Below are 10,901 nucleotides of genomic sequence, written 5' to 3' on the forward strand. Positions count from 1 at the left end.
AATAAATATCTGTTTATATAAATGAGGGCAGAAATATATCATTAATGTAATATAGCAGAAAAGGCACTGAATTTGGAGTCAGAAGACTCAGGTTCAAATTTTGACTATACTTTTTATACTCTCTATGATCTTGACCAAGTTGCCTCAGTTTTCTCATTTGTAAAATGAGTTGGCTAGATGATAGACAAAGTCCTTCCAATTTCAATATTATGTATTTTTAGCAGAGAAATTTTACTCTATGGCCATGGACATGAGTGTCATATGGCTCTAGGTGAACACACCAAGCTATATCACTATTATTCTGGGTCAGAAGATTTTCTAATCTTCTTTGGATTAAAAAAAACAAACAAACAAACAAGAGCTCAGACTTATAGAATATGTAATGACCACCACTTCATAAGAGATAAAATTTGTGTCTGTTAGCCAAGTAAAATTATTATACTTCTGTGGAAGGATTTCAAAGCAGCTAGTTGAGGTGATTAACTCCTTAACTCTTGCTCCTGCATGATTTCTACATCTGACCTTATAATTATTTATTTCTACGAACATATCCACCACACTCCACACAGCAAGGCCCATTACTTTATATCCTTGTATATGTTTCGTTGAATTACCTCTGTTAGAAATTGGTCACTTCATTACTTTAGGGATATATTAAATCTAAGTAGACACACACACACACATACACACACAAACACACGGAGTGCTTGCCTGTTTACATCAATGTGTTAGCCACCTATATAATAATCTATGACTTTCATTTCATTCTGTTGCAGATCATACCCCCTTCCTATACCTACTCGCACACATCATAGAGGGTAAAATTCTGGAAACTCAGTGTTTGGAAGATAGATTTTATTCACAAATTGGGTAGCAATCTGGAGGACTAAATATATTGAACAAAAGAAGACATCTCCATATTCTTCCCAGAGGTTAAATATCCTGGTATGAGTAGAGAAAGAGCCAAATTGATTTGTCTATTTCCAGCACCATCAACAATTCCATCACAGGTTTTAACTCCCCTTCAGTTGTCTCCATCTCCTTCTCTTTCCAAAGTCCAGCATTCAAGCAATTATTTAAGCTTAAAATCCCACGTCAATGCTTCAAAGATCATAGAATCTTGGCAGTAGTCAATGTCAATTGAGGCCCAATAGCAAGAAAAATAAGCATGGTTACTAGGATTCATTCTGTGTGTGTGTGTGTGTGTGTGTGTGTGTGTGTGTGAATGTGTTTGGGTGTATATGTATGAGTGTATGTGTGTATGTATATGTATGAGTGTGTGTGTATGTATGAGTATGTGTGTGAGTGTGTGTGTATATGTATGAGTGTGTGTGTTTATGTATGAGTGTGTGTATATGAGTGTATGTGTGTATGTATATGTATGTTTGTATATGTATGAGTGTGTGTGAGTGTGTGTGTTTATATATGAGTGTGTGTATATGAGTGTATGTGTGTATGTATATGTATGTTTGTATATGTATGAGTGTGTGTGTGAGTGTGTGTATATGTATGAGTGTGTGTATATATGAGTGTATGTGTATGTATATGTATGAGTGTGTGTATATATGAGTGTATGTGTATGTATATGTATGAGTGTGTATATGTATGAATGTGTGAATGTATATGTATAAGTGTATATGTATATGTATGAGTGTATGTGTGTATATGTGAGTATGTATATGTATGAGTGTGTATATGTATGAATGTGTGAATGTATATGTATGTGTGTGTGTATGTATGAGTGTGTGTATGTATGTATGAGTGTGTATATGTATGAATGTGTGAATGTATGAATGTTGAATGTATATGTATGAATGTGTGTGTGTATATGTATGAGTGTGTGTATATGTATGAATGTGTGAATGTATATGTATAAGTGTATGTGTATGTATGAGTGTGTGTATATGTATGAAGGTGTGAATGTATATGTATAAGTGTGTGTGTGTATATGTATGAGTGTGTGTATGTGTATGAGTATGTGTGTATGTATGTATGTGTGTATATGTATGAATGTGTGAATGTATGAATGTTGAATGTATATGTATGAATGTGTGTGTGTATATGTATGAATGTGTGAATGTATATGTATAAGTGTGTGTGTGTATGAGTGTGTGTATGTGTATGAGTGTGTGTATGTATGTATGTATATGTATGAATGTGTGAATGTATGAATGTATATGTATGAGTGTGTGTATGTGTATGAGTGTGTGTGTATGTATGAGTGTGTGTGTATGTATGAATGTGTGAATGTATGAATGTTGAATGTATATGTATGAGTGTGTGTATTATGAGTGTGTGTGTGTATGAGTGTGTGTATATGTATGAATGTGTATGTATATGTATGAGTATATGTGTGTATGTATATGTATGAGTGTGTGTGTGTATATGTATGAGTATGTGGGGGGGGGTATGTATGTATGAGTGGGTATGTATGAGTGGGTGGGTGGGTATACATGGGTGTGAGTATGAGTGGATGTGAATATGTCCTTATTTGGATCCTACAAGATCTTAGAACTTTTTATCTAGGTGTAATAAAAGAAGATCTCAGAAAAGACTCTCATTAATGGCATGGACCATGTAAATAATAATTTGACCACAAAGAATAAAAATCCCATGTTGGTAAAACTTAAAATGAAGGGAACAGTATGATGCCTAGAGAAACTACAAATGATTTCTCCTCTCTCAACTCAGGATTGTGCTAGAACCAGATCAAATCAGGACAAGCTATTTAATTTTCAGCACAAGCATTTATAAGTTGGAAATCAGCAAATGCTAGAAATAAGGACTTGATTTGTTTTATTGATTGTCCAGATTTAAGAAAGTATCAGTAATTTAGATTGAACTTAAAAGTGATGTGTGTATATATGGTAGTTTTTTTTCAGAACTTGAATGTCATTTCCCTCTTCTGGAAAATGAAAGTTGAATTTCATTATCTTCCATATTCCTTTCTTGTGCTAACATTCTTTGCCTCTATGAAATATTGCATTATTTTAGTTCCTTCAATGGGCATTTATTCTCTGCACTGATACTTACTAAGCAACTATTATGTATAACACTACTAGATAAATAAATATAAGCCCAGAATCCTTTACTTGTTCTAGATAAACAGAAGCCCTGTACTATTTATTTTTTCCAGCCAAAATGGCCAGTAAAATGCCCTAAAGATCATAGTTGTACCTTGATGTTGTTACCTGTCATCAGTTGTCCCAAGGAATGTTGGGATTTCTCCAGTGTTTCCCTACCCAAAAGAAAGAAGACTCACAAGCCTTCACTAAGGCTGAGACCTTCTATATGCATTTTTGATCCTCCATAACCATCACTAACTCATTTTTTTTTTGCATTTTGAGAGGGAGAAGTTATTGTAAAATTTTTACTGATAGAAAAAATCATCAATATAACATTGTTGTGTCCTTTAGAACTATCTGATGGCAACATCACCAAATTTATAAAAGATATGAGTGTGAGAGTTAGAATGAGGGAGAAGAGACTACATTGATGAAAATCATTTCTGAACTAACCTCAACAAATTTCAAAGTTGATATGAGAGTAGGTTGATAGGAGTTCAAAATCTATTTGATAAATTTTTTTTGAAAAAAAAAGACAATTTTTTTCTCTCTAGACCAAACATATTTTCCCCAAATGTCTAATCTATGAAGGCAGCTACTTCACATTCCCACATCAAAAAAATTCCTAAAAATATTAATTAGCAAATGAACCACAATGTAGAAATCATAATAATAAAATTTCAGGCATATCTAAAAATTTATTTGGCAACAAACACAAGGATTGAAAGTAATAATGTTCTTTTAAAAGAAGCACAAACATTCAACAATGAGGAAGTATCTTCTATATCACAATGGGCTGGAGTTCTATTTTATCTTCATTCAAAGTCCTTAGTGACTTTGTTTCTTCTTATCCTTGAATCAATGTTGCTTCTGTTCACAAAGCCCATTAAGTCTTGATGCATAGAATAGGGTTTCTCTGGCAATACATCATGTATTTCCATGTCAATGACAAAACACAAAAGCAAAATGTCTAGCACAGTTCCAAACACAGATAGGAAACTGTAGGCTAAGGGGGAAAAAATGTCACCGATAATAAAAGGAATTGCCCATACTTGCACCTCACAATGATAGTTAAAGGCCATTAGCCCTCCAAAAACTGTCAAGTATACCACAAACACCTTTCCAATAAAGTTCTGACCAAAAAGAGAACCTTGACACAATAATGCAGAAAATAATCCTAGAAAATTGTACTGGAGTGATATCACTTGAGGGGAGACTAGAAATAGAAAAAATCCATAGGTCACCACCTCATAGAGATCCTTTGTGGAAACACATAGGAATATTATTGCCAAATTTAGAAACTCCCAGATGAAAGAGAGAAATTTGCAAGAAACAAGAAAAAAAAAGAATTCATATATGCTGGAGCTACAATTAAAATTGTATGAGACTTATCAGCAGCTACAATAAACTACCATAGTTCTTGAAATGATATCTATAGACAAGAAAAAAAAAACTAGGCCTGCAGCCAAAAATATCATATCCAACAAAATTACAATTTTCAATGAGGAAAAATGGACATTCAACAAACTTGCAGATTTTCAGGACTTTCTATCAATCAAACCCAAACTTAACAAAAAATTTAACAGTAAATGTCAATATCAAAAAGCAATTTTAAGGAACTCAACTTTAAGGACAAACTGTTTAAAAAAGGACAAATGGTGTTTTTTAACATGGAAAATGTATACTTTATATATATTATATTTATATAAATTTTTATATATATTATATTTATATAAATGTATGTTTAAGATTTACATCAATAATAGAGTAAGCTCAAAAGAAAAATTGGCAAAGTAAAGGTAAAACTATTCATTATATTATACAAATAAGGTACAGAGGAAAAATAGGCACAGAGGCATTAGGAGGGAAAGAGGGCTTGTAGTTCTGAAAACCTACTCACATTGGAAGTAGGTTCAATAGGCAACACTACATATATACCATGAAGGATATAGCACCCTCCAAAATCCATAAAGAAATAAGTGGGGCAGGATAGGTGGATGGGGAAGCAAAGGGTAAGGGAAGAAGAGAGGGATCCTAAGTGGGGGAGGTTAAGAAATAGTAAGCCAAGTTATAAAGCAGAATTTAATGAAAGAGTCAGCAGGGACAGGAAAGATATGTGTGTATCTGGAATATGTGTCTATAAGTATGTGTATGTATGTGTGTGTGTGTATATATGTGTGTGTATATGTAAATATATCTTTTCTTAACTATAGATTGTTTGGGATGGTAGAGGGGATGAAAGAGAGATATGTGTATGTTTCTATATGTGTGTTTATATGTATATATCTACATGTGTATATATAAATATATCCTTTCTTAACTATAGCCTGCTTCGGGGTAAGGGGAGATAAAAAGGGGAAAAAAAGAATAAAGTAAATAAGGTGCATAGCCGAGAACAAAAGAACAATTTACAAGGAAATAAAGAAAAGATGGATATTTATGAATATAATTTCTTCTACTGATTGTATATATATATATGTATATATATATATATATGTATATATACTTTCTTAAATTGGTATTTGTTGTCATATATTTTGAATCCTCCCTGATGTTCTGCTGAGCACATGATAATGTTCTCTTTTGTTTGTATTACTTTTCTGTTTTTCTTTTTGCTTATTCTGTTTCTTCAAATAAAATAAATTTGGGGGAGAAAAGAAATAGTAGATGACCAAGAGGAAAAAGAAATCACATGTGCAAAAATGTTTGTAGCAACTTTTTGTGGCGACAGTGAATTGGAAATTGAGTGAATGCCGATCAGTTGGGGAATGGCTGAATAAGTTATGGCATATGAATGTAATAAAATACTATTGTTCTATAAGACATGATAAATAGGTGGATTTCAAAAAACCTTAGAAATGCTTACAAGAACTGATGCTGAGTGACGTGAGTAGAACCAGGAGGATATCATGCATAGTAGCAGCAAGATTGTGTGATGATCAACTATGAATGACTCAGCTCTTCTTAGCAATATGATGATTCAAGATAATTCTGATAGACTTGGGGTGGAAAATGCCATCTACATCCAGGAAAAAAAACACTATAGAGACTAAATGCAGATCAGAACATACTATTTTCACCTTTTTTTTCTTCTCTCGTGTTTTTTTTTCTTTTTGTTTTGATTTTTCTTTCATAACATGGCTAATATGGAAATACAGTTAAAATGACTATTACATATGTATAAGATGATTTGCTTCTTGAGGAGAAGGAAGAGAGGGAAAGAGAAAAGATGTTGGAGATCAAGATCTTATCAAAATAAATGTTGAAAACTATCTTTACATGTAATTGAAAAATAAAATGTTATTAAGTGAGGAAAAATAGCAAATAACCATTATACCAGCTATAGTCATTTGTTGACAGACCAAGACAAATTCACTAGCCCACTTAAGGTCAAATGATGCCACCAGATATATCAAATGCCAGAAAGTATATATTCCATGTGATCTCCAGTCATCACTTGTGTGGTGATTGCAGTTCCTAAAATCAACAGGATACCAATCTACAATACCCAGAAGAAAATGAGAATTATAAACATCCAAAGTAGCTGGAGGAAAAGGAAAGAGGAACTGCTGATAGATAGTTTTTTACTCATAACTTGGAAAAGTTTTACTATCAACTGCATCCTCTCTCTGAAAGCAAAAAATAAGTATAAGTATAACCACCATCATCACTGTGAAGATTGCAGCAAATCTCAATAATCATTTCATGTTTTTTTTTCCTTTTGGAGTCCACTAATATGCTGAGGTCATTAATATAGTCATAATAAAGCCACCATCAACCATCAGAGACAAACAAGAGGCCCAAAACAACCAAGAAAATGAAAATAGGAAGCAGGAGGGTGATGATGAATCAGAAGGTGAACATCATGGTCAGAGACAAGGGCTATCATGAGAACACACAAGCAAAGCTCCAAGTCTCTCCTTGACATGATTCCACTTAAGATCTAATGGAGGATGTCCACATCATTGATCAAAATGGATACAAATAGGGAGTAGCACTCAAGGGTTTGAGGGATGCAGCAATTGAACAAGGGGAAATATTTGCTTGGTGCAATAGATAGCCTGGGACACAATGAGGATTGGATTTTGAGTGTTGATGGAAGTTATAAACACAAAAGAAGAAACCATTGTTCTTGACAAAAAGCTGGACAATCTTCCAGAGTGCCTAATTGTTTCTCAAGACAATTGGATATAGAGAGAGTGATGGAATGGATTTTGAAGCCTTTGGTTTCCAGATTACAGAAATTTATAAAGAATACATGTTTCTTACACAGCAAAAATTTAAAAATGAACAATACATCAAATCCAATGAAACTCAATGACACCATATTATTAAAGTTGAAAGACACAATCATCCTTTATGTTAAACAAAAAACTGCAAAAAAAAAATTGATCTGTATTATCAGTATATTTAACCTTTGAGGCAATTATGTTCAGTTGTCTGAGATGCATGAATTGTAGGCAGAACTTCTGGCCCTGGGACTACTAAAGGTGGAGCTGGGCAGACATTGCTTCCATGTGGTTAGCAAGGGCTTCAAAGTTACAGATTTCCCAATCATAATAATAATTAACATTTACATAATATTTTGCATATTACTTGCAGCTTCATGAAGTAGGTACAGGTACACATTCTAGACCATCTTTCAAATAAGAAAATTAAAACTCAAAGTTTAAATGACTTAGTGACATGTTTTAGCGGTGTCTCAGCACTGGGATTTGTACTTAGGTTTCCAGCTATAACGCTCTTTCATTGTATGACAAAAGGATAAGGACTAAACCCACAATTTCATTGGTTTAAAAAACCCAAGGAGGAAAATAAGATAGTGGGAAATAGTCATTTTTAACTGTGAATGTGAATGGGATGAATTTTCCTATAAAATGGAAGTAGATAGCAGACTGGATTAAAAGCCAGAATCTTACAATATGTTGTTTATAAGAAATACATTTAAATCATCGTGATACATACAGAATAAAGATAAAAGGCTGTAGCAGAATCTATTACAACTCAGCTGAAGAAAAAAAAAGTAAGGGTAGCAATCCTGATCTCAGATCAAGCAAAAGCAAAAATAAATTTGATTAAAAGAGATAAGGAAGGAAACTACATTTTGCTAAAGGATACCATAGACAGTGAAGTAATAACAATACTAAATATATATGCACCAAATGATATAGCATCCAAAATCCTAGAGGAGAAGTTAAGAGAGCTACAAGAAAAACTAGATAGCAAAACTATACTAGTAGGGGATCTTGATCTTGCTCTATCAGAACTAGATAAATCAAACCACAAAATAAATAAATAAGTTAAGGAGGCAAATAGAATTTTAGAAAAGTTAGGTAAGACAGACCTTTGGAGAAAATTGAATGACAACAGAAATGAATATGCCTTTTTCTCAGTGGTACATTTCTACACAAAAATTGACCATAAGTTAGGGCATAAAAATTTCAAAATCAAATGCAAAAAGGCAGAAATAATAAATGCATCTTTTTCAGATCATGACGCAATAAAAAATTATATACAATAAAGGGCTAGGGGAAAATAGACCAAAAATTAACTGGAAATTAAGTAATCTAATTCTAAAGAATGAATGGGTAAAACAACAAATTGTAGACACAATCAATAATTTCATCCAAGAGAATGACAATAATGAGACAACACACCAAAATTCATGAGATGCAGTGAAAGCTGTTTAGGGGAAGTTTTATATCTCTGCATGCTTACTTGCACAAAGTAGAGAAAAAGAAAGTCAATAAATTGGGCATGCAAATAAAAAAGCTAGAAAAAAGAAGTAATTAAAACTCCCTAATTAAATGCTAAATTAGAAATTCTGAAAATATAAAGGGAGATTAATAAAACTGAAAGTAAGAAAATTATTGAAAAACAAAACTAAGAGTTGGTTTTATGAAAAAAACAACAAACCAGATAAACTTCTAGTTAACTTCATTTGAAAAAGGAAAGAAAAAAATCAAATAGTATCAAAAGTAAAAAGGGTGAACTTTCCACCAATGAAGAAGAAATTAGAGCAATAATTAAGGTGGCAAGAAAAAATAATGATGAATGTCACAAGGGATGTGGGAAAACTGGGACACTAATACATTGCTGGTGGAGTTGTAAATTAATCCAAACCATTATGGAGAGCAATATGGAACTATGCCCAAAGGGCTATCTAACTGTATATAGCATTTGATTCAGCAGTGTGGCTACTGGGTTTGTATGTCAAAGAGATCATTTTTAAAAAGGTGGGAGGGAGAAAGGATCTTACACATGTGTGTAAGAGTCCTTTTTGTACTGACAAGAAACTAGAAACTGAGTGGATGCCCATTAGTTGGGGAATGGCTAAATAGGTTATGGTATATGAATGTTATGGAATATTATTGTTCTATAAGAAATAATCAGCAAAATGATTTCAGAAAGGCCTAAAGAGATTTCCATGAATTGATCACTAAGTGAAGTGAGTAGAATCACAAGAACATTGTACATAGCAACAAGAAGATTGCACAATGATCAACTCTGATGGACTCTTTTCAACAGGTCCAGGTCTAACAGTCTTGTGATGGAGAGCCAACTGCAGCCAGAAAGAGGACTGTGGGGACTAAGTGTGGTTCACAGCATAGTATTTTAACTTTTATGTTGTTGTTTTCTTGCATTTTGTTTTTTTTCTCTTTTTCCTTTTTGATCTGATTTTTGTTGTGCAGCATGATAATTGTAGAAATATGTATAAAAGAATCGCATATGTTTAACATATATTAGATTACTTGCCATACATGGGAAAGAGGTGGAGGGAAGGGAGGGAGGAAAAAAACGTGACACAAGGGTTTGCAAGGATGAATATTGAAAACTATGCATGTGGGGCAGCTAGGTAGAGCAGTGGATAAAGCACCAGCCCTGAAATCAGGAGGACCTGAGTTCAAATCTGGTCTGAGACACTTAACATTTCCTAGCTATGTGACCCTGGGCAAGTCACTTAATCCCAATTGCCTCAGTTAAAAAAAAAAAAACTATGCATGTATGTGTGTTTTTTTTGTTTTTGTTTTGTTTTTTAGCTTTTGATTTACAAGACATATGGATGGGTAATTTTTCAGCATTGACCCTTGTAAAACCTTCTGTTCCATCTTTTCCCCTCCTTCACCCTACTCCCTCCCCTAGATGGCAGGTAGACCAATACATGTTAAATATGTTAAAGTATATGTTAAATACAATATATTTATACATATTTATACAGTTATCTTGCTGCACAAGAAAAATTGGATTTAGAAATAAGGTAAAAATAACCTGAGAAGGAAAAAAAAATGCAAGTGGACAATAACAGAAGGCGTGGAAATGCTATATTGTGGTCCACACTCTTTTCCCACAGTTCTTTCACTGCATGCAGCTGGTTCTCTTCATTATTGAACAATTGGAACTGATTTGGTTCATCTAATTTTTGAAGAGAGCCTTGTCCATTAGAATTGATCATCATATAGTATTGTTAAAGTGTATAATGATCTCCTTTCTGCTCATTTCACTTAGCATCAGTTCATGTAAATATGCATGTTTGTTTTGAAAATAAAAAGCTTTATTAAAAAAAATCAAGATAAGGAAACTGCCTCTTCAGTATAGGCCAGTACCTGTGCTGTAGTTTAACAGTTTTAGTTAGCCAGATCACTAAGAGTTTAAATAATTTATCTAAGGTCATGTAAGCAGCATGTGTCAGAGGCAGCATTTGTACCCAGATCTCCCTGGCTTTGAAGCTAGCTCTCCACCCATTGCTCCATGCTGTCTCTTATACAATTTGGCCTTCTTGAATAAAAATTCCTATGGAATATACATATTTTACTGTATTAAAATAAATATGGAAGG

General features: G+C 33.3%; 1 pseudogene; it reads right to left on the reverse strand.

The window, feature by feature from the left end:
* Positions 1–6,382: 6,382 nt before the first annotated feature.
* On the reverse strand, positions 6,383–7,419 carry LOC127546901 (choline transporter-like protein 3; annotated as a pseudogene).
* Between the last annotated feature and the right edge of the window lie 3,482 nt (positions 7,420–10,901).

This window comes from Antechinus flavipes, chromosome 2 (assembly GCF_016432865.1).
Source record: "Antechinus flavipes isolate AdamAnt ecotype Samford, QLD, Australia chromosome 2, AdamAnt_v2, whole genome shotgun sequence".
Taxonomy (NCBI): domain Eukaryota; kingdom Metazoa; phylum Chordata; class Mammalia; order Dasyuromorphia; family Dasyuridae; genus Antechinus; species Antechinus flavipes.